Source organism: Triticum urartu, chromosome 3A (genome assembly GCF_056163025.1).
Source record: "Triticum urartu cultivar PI428250 chromosome 3A, HENAU_Tu73, whole genome shotgun sequence".
NCBI classification, from domain to species: Eukaryota; Viridiplantae; Streptophyta; class Magnoliopsida; order Poales; family Poaceae; genus Triticum; species Triticum urartu.
In genome coordinates, this window is record NC_141875.1 from 109,146,601 (window position 1) to 109,164,023 (window position 17,423).

The following is a 17,423-nucleotide window of genomic DNA, read 5'->3' on the forward strand; positions in this document are numbered from 1 at the left end:
CTGAGGACCGTGCTGCTAGGTCTTCCCCACCTTCCTTTGAGCCGTCGTGGGCCAAGAAGTTGAAGGACAAGATGAAGATTCTCTTCTGCATGCAGGCGAAGGGGCAGTACAGGACTCACGTGGCATCCAAGGAGAGTCACCGCCGCGACAAGAAAGTCATGAGGCTCTTTGGCGAGGATGTCTCTGGCGGTTCTGAGGATGCCATCACGCCAGAGGCTACATGGATGGCGAAGCAAGGTTTCAAGTGGACTAGTTCTAAGGAGGACATCGAGGAGACTGTCCCCGCCGCCGAGTCTGACGAGGAGCACGAGGAGCATTGGGATGATTTCTTTGCCTGAGCCACCCCTTGTGTGTAGGTGTCCTCTCTGCCTTTTTGGTGTCTCGATGCCAAAGGGGGAGAGAGTGTAGGGATTTGCGTGCTTGCGTGTCGTGTCGTCTGGACCTCGTTTGCTTTGGTTTAGTTTGCACCCTTGAGACTTATCCTTCATATGGTGTAAGACATATGCACTCTATTCTATCCTAGTGAGCTTATGTTTGTGCTACTTGTTATCCTCGTATTTACTATCTTGTCTAGTGTTAGCCTTACTTTTGCAAGATATGCCTTGTCTCTATAATATAGGGGGAGCTGTGTTCTTAGTACGTGTGCCGTGCAGTCCAAAGCACCCATCTAGTTGGCACACATCTAGGGGGAGCCCGTCTATATTCTAGAGAGGAGGGGTTTGTGTTTGCTTAACCTTATTTCCTCTTGCAAATCCCGTATTGTCATCAATCCACCAAAAAGGGGGAGCTTGTAAGGGCATATTTATCCCTAAGGTGTTTTGGTGATTGATGACAATGCTTTTGCAGACTAATCATGTGCCTTGAGTTTCCCAGACGTTTCGTCGCTAGGCACAAGACGATTTGGTGCCCCTCGAAGACTGTTGAAGACGACGTCTTTTCTACATTTCTTTTTGGTGGATTTGAGTCGTAGGAAAGCCGTACTATCAAGAGGGGGTCTCCGTCGGAAAGGTTTGGGTGGAATCATCACATACACGTTTTCTTCCTTGTCCCCTCCTTTCCCCTGCACTTTGGAGCATCCTCCGTTGATCCTCTTTTCCTTTGTCCTGACTGTTGTTGGTGTGCTTGCGGTAGTACTGCTCCTTGTTGAGCGGTAGTACCGCAGGCACCCGCGGTAGTACCGCACTTTGGCGCGGTAGTACCGCAGGTGCCCATGGTAGTACCGCTCCTCTGGAGCCGCAGTACCGTGGCCCCTAGGCCAAGTACCGCTCCTTCGCGGTAGTAGGGGCGGATGTAATTTTTTACATCCGCACCACTGCGGTAGTACCGCATCCCTTGCGTAGTAGTACCATGCGTGGCCTGGACCAGCTGCCAGGCGGTAGTACTGCTCCTCTGCGGTAGTACTCTGTCGGATTTTTGCTTCTTTCATTTACCAACGGAAGTAGGCACGGATGTATCCTTATCTGCGCTCTTCCCAGGCTAGGGGTTTCCTGCCTTGAGGTAGTACCGCAAGGGGGAGCGGTAGTACCGCGCCCGTGGCAGTACCGCCCTCAGCTCTTGTGCTACAGGTCCGCCCTAGCTGCTGCTGCTGCGGTAGTACCGCGGGTCCGCACGGTAGTACCGCCTGGCCTTGCGGTAGTACCACTTGTCAGCAAGCGGAAGTACCGCGTGGCCCTGCGGTAGTACCGCTGGTCTGGGGCGGTAGTACCACTGGTCGTGGGCTGGTAGGTGGATAATGGTTGGATTTTTGTCCTAAGCTATAAAAGGGGTGTCTTCTTCATCTAGTTGACTACCTCTTCCAACCCTAAGCTCCATTGTTGCTCCAAGCTCCATTTTCGCCCGATCTCACTCCCTAGCCAATCAAACTTGTTGATTTGCTCGGGTGTGGTTGAGAAGGCCCCGATCTACACTTCCACCAAGAGAAATTTGATTCCCCCCACTAATCCCTTGCGGATCTTGTTACTCTTGGGTGTTTGAGCACCCTAGACGGTTGAGGTCACCGCGGAGCCATAGTCCATTGTGGTGAAGCTTCGTGGTGTCGTTGGGAGCCTCCAATTGAGTTGTGGAGATTGCCCCAACCTTGTTTGTAAAGGTCCGGTCACCGCCTCCAAGGGCACCGATACTGGAATCACGGCATCTCGCATTGTTTGAGGGCGTGAGGAGAATACGGTGGCCCTAGTGGCTTCTTGGGAAGCATTGTGCCTCCACACCGCTCCAACGGAGACATGCTTCCCCTCAAAGGGAAGGAACTTCAGTAACACATCCTCGTCTCCACCGGCTCCACTCTTGGTTACCTCGTGCCTTTACTTGTGCAAGCTTATTTGTGATATATCTCTTGCTTGCTTGTGTTCCTATCCTTGTTGCATCATATAGGTTGCTCATCTAGTTGCATATCTAGACAACCTACTTTGATGCAAAGTTTAAATTGTTAAAGAAAAGCTAAAAATTGTTAGTTGCCTATTCACCCCCCTCTAGTCAACCATATCAATCCTTTCACATGTGCTAACCCGTTTTCGGGCTGTAACGTTCATGTTGCAGACTTTTTAGACGACGAATAAGGAGCCTTAGGTCGTGGTTCTATACTCAGTGATGCCGCTGGAGTTGATGGACTCACTTATCTTCCAAGCCTTCCGCAGTTATCGTTATTAGATGGCCTTAAGCCATATTATTTGTAGTAAGTTATCTTCTGAGACATTCGATGTAATAAGTGCGTGATTGCTACTCTGTTATAAATCCTTCAAGTATTGTGCGTGTGAGCATTACTGATCCAGGGATGACACTGAAGCACAGAGATCAGACTATTTGAGGTCTGGTTGCTACAACATTATTCTAAACGGCAGGAAAATCCTAACAAAATAAAATGACGCTCCAAGTAAAACTCATATCATGTGACAAATGAAGACATAGCTCCAAGTGAGGTTACCGATAATGTTGAAGACGAAAGAGGGGATGCCTTCGTGGGCATCCCCAAGCTTAGTTGCTTAGTTCTTCCTTGAATATTACCTTGGGGTGCCTTGGGCATCCCCAAGCATAGGGTCTTGTCACTCTTTATTCTCCTCATACCAACATCTCACCCAAAACTTGAAAACTTCAATCACACAAAACTTAACGGAGCTTTGTGAGATAGGTTAGTATGATAAAGAGCAAACCATTTTACTTTTGGTATGGTCAAAGACAAGATTCATAATTGTTCTCACACAATGCCTACTATAGCATATCATTTCCACAATTTATATTGAGCATTATAAGCCATGGAAATTGGGAAACAAGCAAACTATGCATTGAAAACATAATCTGTCAAAAACAGAACAATCTGTAGTAATCTATACTCCAACCATACTTCCGCTACTCCAAAAATTCTGAAAAATAGGAAAACCTGGGTAATTTGTCTATTAATCTTCTTCAAAAAGAAACAGAATTTTATCACGCTTCTGTTAAAAATGAGAATTGTTTTCCTGAGCGCAAAAGTTTCTGTTTTTCAGCAAGATCAAATCAACTATCACTGTAAGCCATCCCAAAGGTCTTACTTGGCACTTTATTGAAACAAAAGCAATAAAACATGATTACTACAGTAGCCTAATCATGTGAACACACAAAAACAGTAGGTAAAAGTGTTGGGTTGTCTCCCAACAAGCGCTTTTCTTTAATGCCTTTTAGCTAGGCATGATGATTTCAATGATGCCCGCATAAAAGATAATAATTGAAACATAAAGAGAGCATCATAAATCACATGACAAGCACATTTAAGCCTAACCCACTTCTTATGCATAGGGATTTTGTGAGCAGACAATTTATGGGAGCAAGAATCAACTAGCATTGGAAGGCAAAACAAGCAAAACTTTAAGATTTTCAACACATAGAGAGGAAACTTGATATTTTTGCAATATGTAAAAGCATATGTTCCTCTGTCATAGTAATTTTCAGTAGCATCATGAATTAATTCAACAATATAACTATCACATAAAGCATTCTTTTCATGATCCACAAGCATAGAAATTTTATTACTCTCCACATAAGCAAAATTATTCTCATGAATAGTAGTGGGAGCAAACTCAACAAAATAACTATCATGGGATTGAAAATTAAAATCATGATGATAAGTTTCATGGTTACCATTATTTAATATAGCATACATGTCATCACCATAATCATCATAGATAGCAACTTTTTATTATTATAGTCAATTGAAACCTCTTTCAAAATGGTGGATTCATCACTAAATAAAGTCATGACCTCTCCAAATCCACTTTCATCATTGTAATCATCATACATAGGAGGCATGCAATCATTATAACAAATTTGCACATCAAATCTTGGGGGACTAAAAATATCATCTTCATCAAACATAGCATCCCCAAGCTTATGGCTTTGCATATCATTAGCATCATGGATATCCAAAGAATTCATACTAACAACATTGCAATCATGCTCATCATTTATACCAAACATTCTATTGAATTCTTCTTCTATCAATTGAGCACAATTTTCCTTTCCATCATTTTTACGAAATACATTATAAAGATGAATAATATGATGCAATCTCAATTCCATTTTTTGTAGTTTTCTTTTATAAACCAAACTAGTGATAAAACAAGAAACTAAAAGATTCGATTGCAAGATCTAAAGATATACCTTCAAGCACTCACTTCCCCGGCAACGGTGCCAGAAAAGAGCTTGATGTCTACTACACAACTTTATTCTTGTAGACACGTGTTGGGCCTCCACGCGCAGAGTTTTGTAGGACAGTAGCAATTTGCCCTCAAGTGGATGGCCTAAGGTTTATCAATCTGTGGGAGGCGTAGGATGAAGATGGTCTCTCTCAAACAACCCTGCAACCAAATAACAAAGAGTCTCTTGTGTCCCCAACACACCAAATACAATGGCAAATTGTATAGGTGCACTAGTTCAGCGAAGAGATGGTGATAAAAGTGTAGTAACGATAGTAGATATTGATTTTTGTAATGGTAACAATAAAAACAGCAAGGTAGCAATTGATAAAACGGAGCACAAACGGTATTGTAATGCTTGAAAATGAGACCTAGGGTCCATACTTTCGCTAGTGCAATCTCTCAACAATGTTAATATAATTGGATCATATAACCATCCCTCAAAGTGCAACGAAGAATCACTCCAAAGTTCCTATCTAGCGGAGAACATAAGAAGAAATCGTTTGTAGGGTACGAAACCACCTCGAAGCTATTCCTTCCGATCGATCTATCCAAGAGTTCGTACTAAAATAACACCAAATAATTTCTGATTCATAATGCTCAATCCAACACAAAGAACCTCAAAGAGTGCCCCAAGATTTCTACCGGAGAAATAAAAGATGAGAACATGCATCAACCCCTATGCATAGATTACCCCAATGTCACGGCGGGAATCCGCGAGTTGAATGCCAAAACACATATCAAGTGAATCAATATGATACCCCATTGCCACCACGAGTATTCATATGCAAGACATATATCAAGTGCTCTCAAATCCATAAAAGTATTCAATCCGATAACAACGAAATCTCAAAGGGAAAACTCAATTCATCACAACAAGATAGAGAGGGGAAAACACCACATGATCCGACTATATTAACAAAGCCCGCGATACATCAAGATCGTGACATCTCAAGAACACGAGAGAGAGAGAGATTAAACACATAGCTACTGGTACAAACCCTCAGCCCTGAGGGTGGACTACTCCCTCCTCATCGTGGTGGCCGCCGGGATGATGAAGATGCCCACCGGTGATGATTTCCCCTTCCGGCAGAGTGCCGAAACGGGGTCTAGATTGGTTTTCAGTGGCTACAGAGCCTTGCGGCGGTGAAACTTCTAATCTATGTTAACCCCGAGGGTTTTTGGAATATTTGGGAATTTATAGGGTAAAGAGGGGTGCGGGAGGCCACCGAGGTGGGCACAACCCACCTGGCCCAGACACGCCCGGTGGGTTGTGCCCCCTCGGGGCACCCCCAGGTGCTGCTCTGGCCCATTGGAAGTGTTCTGCTCCATAAAAAATCCATAAAAAGTTCACGGTGTTTGGACTCCATTTGATATTGATTTCCTATGATCTAAAAAACAAGCAAAAAACAACAACTGGCACTGGGCACTGGGTTAATAGGTTAGTCCCAAAAAATGATATAAAGTTTCTATAAAATTATTATAAAACATCCAAGAATGATAATATAATAGCATGGAACAATAAAAAATTATAGATACGTTGGAGACGTATCAATGCGGTGCCAACAACATCAACTGGTTCCTTCCCTTTTCCAATATCCTTCACCATATGAAGAGTATCATGTACTGGTGGCATGAAAACTTTCGGAATATAAGCCCGGAAGAATTTTTCATTGATGAGCTGATCAATTGCAAACATGATCCATGGATCATATGGCTTCAGTGACTAGGGCTATCAGCAGCACACGCCAAATTGCGAATGAAAAGATCTGGGACATGGAAGCGTATTCCTTGAGAGATGGCCAGAAGTCCATTTCCCACAATGCTATTGATGGAATTTTGTCTCTTCGTTGGTGTGAGAGTATTGCATAGGATGTGAATCATGACTTTGTTGTCATAGGCCAACTTCTTGGGATCTACATCAGCACATTCATCTCCAACCAAATTTGGATGCATCAACATGTGGAGTTGTGCTTCGGATACTTCCCAATAATGCAGCCTGTGTTCTCTATCTTTTTCAAACTCACATCGAGGAAGATTCATCATGGCCAAAAACTGATATGTCGAGCATTTGATCTTTTCTCTGCCTGTCATCCATTCGAGAATCTAGGTTGAGGTATTTCCAAGTTCTCCTGAGATATATAATGTGGTATAGAACTGAAGGATGATTTCTCTGTTCCAGCCATGATTGAAGCGCATGAGTCCTTTCAGGAGGGCATGTTCAATATGCCCGATTGCATGGTGGAAACAGGGCATTTCTTCGAGCTTCGTGAAGTTTAATATATTGTGATTGAAAATTCTATTCTTGCCAAACAAGATCCGAGCATAATATACAGCTTGCTCTTCAGTCCAGAACCTGGGTGACAGAGACGTCCTTTCTCCTTCATACAGACTGATCCCAAATAATGCAAGCTTCGAAAAATGAAGCTGCTCACTGAATGCAGGACCATTTGGGCCATATCCAGCAGGGAACAAAGGAAGTGTTTCCTGGGGATTTTTCCAATTTTCTTCATCGCTAATTTCCATCGGTTGAACATTAGAAGCTAGCGTATTTCATCAATTGGCTTTAGTGGAGCAAGGGGCCTTTTCACTTTATCTGGCGCTAATGGCACTAGGGCACCAGTCTGACCTTCATTTTCTTTCGCTAGAACTCCTTCAACGGCTTTCTGGCTATCAAGCACTAGGGCCTTTTCTTTCGGTGAACTCTGAACAGTGGGAGGCACGACAACCTCTTTGGACACTTGGGTCACAACAACATCTTTCTCGGTTACTTGGGGCACAGCAGGTGGTACAACTTGTTCGTGAGCCATGGGCTCTTCAACTTTCTTTTCATCCTATTCTAGCTGCAAAGCCGTAGAAGCAGTAGCAAGATCAACATCCATCTAGGTAGGGGTATGCTACCTCTTGAGCACTGCGTTGGTTTTCCCTTGAAGAGGAAAGGGTGATGCAGCAAAGTAGCGTAAGTATTTCCCTTAGTTTTTGAGAACCAAGGTATCAATCCAGTAGGAGGCCACACGTAAGTCCCTCGTACCAACAGAAACAAATAAGAACCTTGCAACCAACGTGACAAAGGGGTTGTCAATCCCTTCACGGTCACGTACGAGAGTGAGATCTGATAGAGATGATAAGATAATATTTTTGGTATTTTTATGATAAATATTAAAAGTAAAGATTGCAAAATAAAAGGTAATAGAAATAGCTTGTTGACGGAGGATTAATATAATGGAGAATAGACCCCGGGGCCATATGTTTCACTAGTGGCTTCTTTCAAGATAGCATAAGTATTATGGTAGGTGAACAAATTACTGTCGAGCAATTTATACAAAAGCGAATAATTATGAAAATATCTAGGCATGATCATGTATATAGGCATCACGTCCATGACAAGTAGACCGACTCCTGCCTGCATCTACTACTATTACTCCACACATCGCCCGCTATCCAGCATACATCTAGAGTATCAAGTTCATAAGAACAGAGTAACGCATTAGGTAAGATGACATGGTGTAGAGGGATAAACTCAAGCAATATGATATAAAACCCATCTTTTTATCCTCGATGGCAACAATACAGTACGTGTCATTTCCCTTTCTGTCACTGGGATCAAGCACCGCAAGATTGAACCCAAAGCTAAGCACTTCTCCATTGGAAGAAATATCAATCTAGTAGGCCAAACCAAACTGATAATTCGAAGAGACTTGCAAAGATAACCAATCATACATAAAAGATTTTAGAGAAGAATCAAATATTGTTCATAGATAGACTTGATCATAAACCCACAATTCATCGGATCTCGACAAACACACCGCAAAAAGAGTTACATCGAATAGATCTCCAAGAAGACCGAGGAGAACTTTGTATTGAGATCCAAAGAGAGAGAAGAAGCCATCTAGCTAATAAATATGGACCCGAAGGTCTGAAGTAAACTACTCACACATCATCGGAGGGGCCATGGAATTGATGTAGAGGCCCTCCGTGATCGATGCCCCCTCCGGCGGAGCTCCGGAAAAGGCCCCAAGATGGGATCTCTTGGGTATAGAAGGTTGCGGCGGTGGAAATAGGGTTTCGTGGTGCTCTGGATGTTTTCAGGGTATATGAATATATATAGGAGGAAGAAGTAGGTCAGTTGAGCCACGAGGGGCCCATGAGGGTGGAGGGCACGCCCAGGGGGGTAGGCGCCCCCTGCCTCGTGGCCACCTTGTTGGTTGCTTGACGTCCACTCCAAGTCCTTTGGATCACGTTTGTTCCAAAAATAACTCTCACGAAGGTTTCATTCCGTTTGGTATTCCTTTTCTATGAAACACTGAAATAGGCAAAAAAAACAGCAATTTGCACTGGGCCTTGGGTTAGTAGGTTAGTCCGAAAAATAATATAAACGTGTATAAATAAGCCCATTAACATCCAAAATAGATAATATAATAGCATGGAACAATAAAAAATTATAGATACGTTGGAGACGTATCAAGCATCCCCAAGCTTAATTCCTGCTCGTCCTCGAGTAGGTAAATGATAAAAACAGAATTTTTGATTTGGAATGCTACCTAGCATATTTTTCAATGTAACTTTGTTTATTGTGGCATGAATGTTCAGATCCGAAAGATTCAAGACAAAAGTTTAATATTAACATAAAAAATAATAATACTTCAAGCATACTAACTAAGCAATCATGTCTTCTCAAAATAACATGGCCAAAGAAAGTTATCCCTACAAAATCATATAGTCTGGCTATGCTCTATCTTCATCACACAAAGTATTTAATCATGCACAACCTCGATGACAAGCCAAGCAATTGTTTCATACTTTTTGTGTTCTCAAACTTTTTCAATCTTCACGCAATATATGAGCGTGAGCCATGGACATAGCACTATAGGTGGAATAGAATGGTGGTTGTGGAGAACACAAAAAGGAGAAGATAGTCTCACATCAACTAGGCGTATCAACGGGCTATGGACATGCCCATAAATAGATATCAATGTGAGTGAGTAGGGATTGCCATGCAACGGATGCACTAGAGCTATAAGTGTATGAAAGCTCAAAAAGAAACTAAGTGGGTGTGCATCCAACTCGCTTGCTCACGAAGACCTAGGGCATTTTGAGGAAGCCCATCATTGGAATATACAAGCCAAGTTCTATAATGTAAAATTCCCACTAGTATATGAAAGTGACAACATAGGAGACTCTCTATCAAGAAAATCATGGTGCTACTTTGAAGCACAAGTGTGGTAAAAGGATAGTAACATTGTCCCTTCTCTCTTCTTCTCTCATTTTTTCATTTGGGCCTTCTTTTCTCTTTTTTATGGCCTCTTTTTTTTCGTCCGGAGTCTCATCCAGACTTGTGGGGGAATCATAGTCTCCATCATCCTTTCCTCACATGGGACAATGATCTAATGATGATCATCACCACACTTTTATTTACTTACAACTCAAGAATTACAACTCGATACTTAGAACAAAATATGACTCTATGTGAATGCCTCCAGCGGTGTACCGGGATTGCGATGAATCAAGAGTGACATGTATGAAAAATTAAGCATGGTGGCTTTGCCACAAATACGATGTCAACTACATGATCATGCAAGGAAATATGACAATGATGAAGCGTGTCATAATAATGGAACGGTGGAAAGTTGCATGGCAATATATCTCGGAATGGCTATGGAAATGCCATAATAGGTAGGTATGGTGGCTGTTTTGAGGAAGGTGTATGGTGAGTTTATGGTACCGGCGAAAGTTGCGCGGTACTAGAGAGGCTAGCAATGGTGAGACCGTGAGAGTGCGTATAATCCATGGACTCAACATTAGTCATAAAGAACTCACATACTTATTGCAAAAATTTATTAGTTATAGAAACAAAGTACTATACGCATGCTCCTAGGGGATAGATTGGTAGGAAAAGACCATCGCTCGTCCCCGACCGCCACTCATAAGGAAGACAATCAATAAATAAATCATGCTCCGACTTCATCACATAACAGTTCACCATACGTGCATGCTACGGGAATCACAGACTTTAGAACAAGTATTTCTCAAATTCACAACTACTCAACTAGCATGACTCTAATATCACCATCTTCATATCTCAAAACAATCATCAAGTATCAAACTTCTCATAGTATTCAATGCACTTTTTATGATAGTTTTTATTATACCCATCTTGGATGCCTATCGTATTAGGACTAATTTCATAACCAAAGCAAATTACCATGCTGTTATAAAGGACTCTCAAAATAATATAAGTGAAGCATTAGAGATCAATTATTTCTATAAAATAAAACCACCACCGTGCTCTAAAAGATATAAGTGAAGCACTAGAGCAAAATTATCTAGCTCAAAAGATATAAGTGAAGCACATAGAGTATTCTAATAAATTCCAATTCATGTGTGTCTCTCCCAAAAGGTGTGCACAGCAAGGATGATTGTGGTAAACTAAAAATCAAAGACTCAAATCATACAAGATGCTCCAAGCAAAACACATATCATGTGGTGAATAAAAATATAGCTCCAAGTAAAGTTACCGATGGACGAAGACGAAAGAGGGGATGCCTACTGGGGCATCCCCAAGCTTAGGCTTTTGGTTGTCCTTGGATTTTACCTTGGGGTGCCTTGGGCATCCCCAAGCTTATGCTCTTGCCTCTCCTTGTTCCATAATCCATCAAATCTTTACCCAAAACTTGAAAACTTCACAACACAAAACTTAAAAGAAAATCTCGTGAGCTCCGTTAGTAAAAGAAAACAAACCTCCACTTAAAGGTACTGTAATGAACTCATTATTTATTTATATTGGTGTTAAAACTACTGTATTCCAATTTTTCTATGGTTCATAAACTCTATTACTAGCCATAGATTCATCAAAATAATCAAACAACACACAAAAACAGAATCTGTCAAAAAATAGAACAGTCTGTAGTAATCTATAGGTTTCGAATACTTCTGGAACCCCAAAAATTCTAAAATAAATTGCTGGACGTGAGTAATTTATCTATTAATAATCTTCAAAAATAATTAACTAAATAGCACTCTCCAGTAAAAAATGGAAGCAAATCTCGTGAGCGCTAAAGTTTCTGTTTTTTAGAGCAAGATCTCAAAGACTTCCCCCAAGTCTTCCCAAAAGTTCTACTTGGCACAAACACTAATTAAAAGCATAAAACCACATCTAAACAGAGGCTAGATGAATTATTTATTACTAAACATAATCAAAAAGCAAGAAACAAAAATAAAATTGGGCTGCCTCCCAACAAGCGTTATCGTTTAACGCCCCTAGCTAGGCATAAAAGCAAGGATAGATCTAGGTATTATCATCTTTGGTATGCTATTATTCAATAGAACACTTATAACCCTTAGGAGTTTCCTTCTTTCTATTAATGATTAAACTCTTAGGCAAGAAATCAATAAAATCATTTGTAGCAAAAGGTTCCTTAATGATAGCGAGAAATTTGGTGTGAACACTTATGGATTTGAGATCCGCATTTTCCTTACTAGAAGTTTCACCCTTACTTTTAGGAACATACATTAATTTGGCAACTTTGGTGGGAGGATTTGAAGAATTGCTTATGGCAGAAAAAGCGGACCCTATGTTGGTAATATCTTGGTCTATTCTTTCATTCACTACAGGTTCTTTTTCTTTAAAACTTTTCGGAATGACTCCTACCTTAGATCCATATTGGGTAATTTGGTTGTGGATCTTTTTATCCAAATTATCAATCAATTCCATAGTGGCAACTTTATTTTCAATAATATCGAGCCTTTGCATAACATGTTCTAAAGTTAACATAGTTCCATTAACCAAGAGAGGTGGTGTGCCAAACAAATCTATCATAGCATTATAAGAATCAAAAGTGTGGCTACCCAAGAAATTTCCTCCGGTAATGGTATCAAGAATATATCTATTCCAAGTAATGATGCCTACATAAAAATTGCGGAGAAGAACGGAAGTAGATTGCTTGCTAGTAGATCTATTTTGTGCATTGCAAATTCTGTACCAAGTGTCTTTTAGATTTTCTCCCTCCCTTTGTTTAAAATTAAGGACCTCATTCTCGGGACACAAAAGAGTAGATAAAGGACTAGCCATAACGACGAAGCAAGCGAAAGAAAAAGCGAACGAAAGAAGAGAAGGGGGGCGGAAAAAGAGGGCGAATAAAATGGCAAGGGTGAAGTGGGGGAGAGGAAAACTAGAGGCAAATGGCAAGTAATGTAATGCGAGGCATAAGAGTTTGTGATGGGTACTTGGTATGTCTTGACTTGTGCGTAGACTCCCTGGCAACAGCACCAGAAATCCTTCTTGCTACCTCTTGAGCACTGCATTGGTTTTCCCTTGAAGAGGAAAGGGTGATGCAGGAAAGTAGCGTAAGTATTTCCCTTAGTTTTTGAGAACCAAGGTATCATTCCAGTAGGAGGCCACACGCAAGTCCCTCGTACCTACACAAACAAATAAGAACCTCGCAACCAACGTGATAAAGGGGTTGTCAATCCCTTCACGGTCACTTACGAGAGTGAGATCTGATAGACATGATAAGATTATATTTTTGGCATTTTTATGATGAAGATTAAAAGTAAAGATTACAGAATAAAAGGTAATAGAAATAGCTTGTTGATGGAGGATTAATATAATGGAGAATAGACCCGAGGGCCATAGGTTTCACTAGTGGCTTCTCTCAAGATAGCATAAGTATTACGGTAGGTGAACAAATTACTGTCGAGCAATTGATAGAAAAGCGAATAATTATGAGAATATCTAGGCATGATCATGTATATAGGCATCACGTCCGTGACAAGTAGCGACTCCTGCCTGCATCTACTACTATTACTCCACACATCGACCGCTATCCAACATGCATCTAGAGTATTAAGTTCATAAGAACAGAGTAACACATTAGGTAAGATGACATGATGTAGAGGGATAAACTCAAGCAATATGATATAAACCCCATCTTTTTATCCTCGATGGCAACAATACAATATGTGTCGTTTCCCTTTATGTCACTGGGATCGAGCACTGCAAGATTGAACCCAAAGCTAAGCACTTCTCCCATTGCAAGAAAGATCAATCTAGTAGGCCAAACCAAACTGATAATTCAAAGAGACTTGCAAAGATAACCAATCATATATTAAAGATTTCAGAGAAGAATCAAATATTGTTCATAGATAGACTTGATCATAAACCCAAAATTCATCAGATCTCGACAAACACACCGCAAAAAGAGTTACATCGAATAGATCTCCAAGAAGATCGAGGAGAACTTTGTATTGAGATCCAAAGAGAGAGAAGAAGCCATCTAGCTAATAACTATGGACCCGAAGGTCTGAAGTAAACTACTCACACATCATCGGAGGGGCCATGGAGTTGATGTAGAGGCCCTCCGTGATCGATGCCCCCTCCGGCGGAGCTCCGGAAAAGGCCCCAAGATGGGATCTCTTGGGTACAGAAGGTTGCGGTGGTGGAAATAGGGTTTCGTGGTGCTCGTGGATGTTTTCAGGGTATATGAATATATATAGGAGGAAGACGTAGGTCAGTTGAGCCACGAGGGGCCCACGAGGGTGGATGGCGCGCCTAGGGGGTAGGCGCGCCCCCTGCCTTGTGGCCTCCTTGTTGGTTGCTTGACATCCACTCCAAGTCCTCTGGATCACGTTTGTTCCAAAAATAACTCTCCCGAAGGTTTCATTCCATTTGGATTCCGTTTGGTATTCCTTATCTGCGAAACACTGAAATAGGCAAAAAACAGCAATTTGCACTGGGCCTTGGGTTAGTAGGTTAGTCCGAAAAATAATATAAAAGTGTATAAATAAGCCCATTAACATCCAAAACAAATAATATAATAGCATGGAACAATCAAAAATTATAGATACGTTGGAGACGTATCAGGGTACCAGATGATGTGACTGGGGTGGTATTTCCTCGAGAAGCATTTTGCTCCCCCTCAACTTTATCATCCTCCTTGTTGGATCCGGAGGGCTTAACTTGCATTTGTTTTCAAGGTAATGAAACTACCTCCTCAATCACAATCTCTTCATCAACTTTCACTGCTGGTGCTTGTTGCTCGGGCATGTCATTTCCTTCATCAGGATTGTTCAGAAAGATATCCATCACATATGTTTCTTGAGCAACTGAGGTAGGAATGATAACTACCATAGGCCCAGCTTGCTGCATGGTTTCTTCCTCGTGACGAGGGGATGGTGGTATCTACTACAGTGGAGCACTTATGTCAACATGAGCATTGGTTGCTACAGTTTGAATACGGCGATCTTTGACAGCCTTTGGCTTGCTGGCTTTGGCCTTATCTTTCTGACGCTTTTCTTCCTGTGTCCTTCGTCGAGCAAGATCCGCCTGACGTTTAATCTCATCATTTCTTTGATCACATAGCTGAGAAGCATCCATCTTCAGCCTTGAGAGCCACTCAATCTTATTATTCCTCATAATAGTGAGGGCTTTGGTGAGCTCAAGAATCTCCTTGTTCAGGCTCTTTCTTTCAGAATCTGTGCTAACATCTCTCCTCATTTGCTCGAGGGTTTTCTTGTCCTCGACATCTTGGTTTAGCTCCTTAGTAATCTCTCCCAGCTCAGCGAAGTGTTTTGCTACCAGCTTGGTAACATCATCAAGAAGACCCAAACTACTTAGATCAGCTGATTTTGCATCATAGGCAACACTTTCAATAATGACAATCATAAGATCGAAGTCATATTTTTGTTCCTCTGTGGGAGCAGGAACATTAGATTTTGCTTTCTTGGCAGACACAACAGCTTTCTCTTCGGATATCAGCTTTCTCTTCGCAGAAGGGGCAGTAGAACCCGAAGGTTTATCTGAGACTGGGGCAGGTGCAAGCCTTGGTGACATTCTCAAAGGAGGTTACACTTTTGCCGGTGAGGGAGTTTGATATGGCTTGTCAAGAAGAGCTCGTTGATCATACATTGGAATTTCTTCAGGAGCATCTTCATTGGAGGACTCATTTGATGAGGCAGAAGCTGCCTTCTTTGACTTTCTGGCAACTGATTTCTTTCTCGAAGCATGAGGGGAAACATACTTCCTTTTCTTCTTTTCCTTTTGGGCTGAGGCCCGATCATTCTTCTCTTACACATCTTGCTGAGTCAACTCACATTTCTCTATTCAACTTGATTTTTCTTTGATGCCTTGGCTTCATGCTTGGCCTTGGCCTTTGCTCACTTTTCCACTTCTTCGAGAAAATCAGTGATTGTTTTCAGTGAGCCAACATTAGCATTTTTAGGAGGAGGAGGCCTAACTTTTTCATCATCTGGACCGAGGCAGCCTTCAGCTATGCAATCATTCCAGGGTGGAGTGAATGCAAACAAGATTTGATATTTCCATCAGACATTCTCATAATTGAACCACTTCTTCGCCCAGTGATGGCGAATCCTTTGCAACCTATTATTTCTTTTGGTCGTTGTTTCAATTCCACGTGGAGTTTTGTAAGTCTCGGGATTAGACATCTCAGCGATGGTGTTTCTTTCTCTACCGCAGCCACCCTTCTTGGGATTTCCATCAGAGAACAAGGTCTTTAAATCGGTGATCTGTTCATCCTCTGGCTGATTGTGGGCCGAGGGAATTTTATCTTCTTATTCGTCTGATTCAGATTCAGACTTCTTCTTCGGAATCTTTGGCGGCTTAGCTGCTTTTCTTTCACTAGCCAACTTTGCTCTTTTAGCCATATGTGGCAGCTGAGGTATTTTCTTCAAACCCAAACTGCTCTTCCGAACTATGAGCCATGACCACTCCTAAGAGAAAAACAACAATGCGAGGGAAAACATGAAGGGGCCATAAACATGCGCAGAAGCATTTTGACTAAAAACAACAAGTTTTTCGAAAGCAGCAAAGGAATTCATGGTATATATTTGAAAGATATCATCGATGGAATTGCAGCACACCATAAGGCAGAGTAACAACTTATCTAATCTTTCGAAAAAATATACATGAACCCTATATCTCAGTTGACTTGTATGAGGGAAAAACTACAAACCATACAAGCCATGACCTAGAGAGCCCTAAAGATCTACCACAAGAAAATAAAGCAAGAGAAATTCGCGTCATAAGAACAACCCTAGAACAGAGGAGAAGATAGGGCTGGCTCCAGATCTGTGCGCTCTAACTTGGCAGCAGAGATCGACTACAGCTATGCAGAGAAGAAGAAGTACCGCACTAGCGCGACCAATGACAGCGAGGCTTCACCGGAGTTGCACGGCGAGGCACAACGACGACGCTGCTTCGAGCTCGGGCTCGGGCGGAGAGCGAGAGGGGGTTTGAGGATGAACTGAGAGAGAACAAATGAAGAAGACCCTCGAAGGGTTTTTTATATATCCCGAAGGCGGAACCGCTTCCTCTAAAATCTATGACCGAAAAACAAGGGACATTCCACATTCAACGGACGAGATCACGATCATGAGATCTGATACGTCCATTTTGCATGATGTTTTTATATCGATATTTATTGCATTATGGGCTGTTATTACACATTATGTCACAATACTTATGCCTTTTCTCTCTTATTTTACAAGGTTTACATGAAGAGGGAGAATGCCGGCAGCTGGAATTCTGGGCTGGAAAAGGAGCAAATATTAGAGACCTATTCTGCACAACTCCAAAAGTCCTGAAACTCCACGAAAGTCAGTTTTGGAATATATTAAAAATATTGGGGGAAGAAGGCACCAGAGGGGAGCCAACCACCATCCACGAGGGTGGGCGGTGCGCCCTACCCCCCTGGGCACGCCCCCTGCCTCGTGGGCACCTCGTGTGCCCTCCGGGCTCCGATTTCT

General features: G+C 41.9%; 1 pseudogene; it reads right to left on the minus strand.

The window, feature by feature from the left end:
* Positions 1-14,844: 14,844 nt before the first annotated feature.
* On the minus strand, positions 14,845-16,642 carry LOC147978817 (uncharacterized; annotated as a pseudogene).
* Between the last annotated feature and the right edge of the window lie 781 nt (positions 16,643-17,423).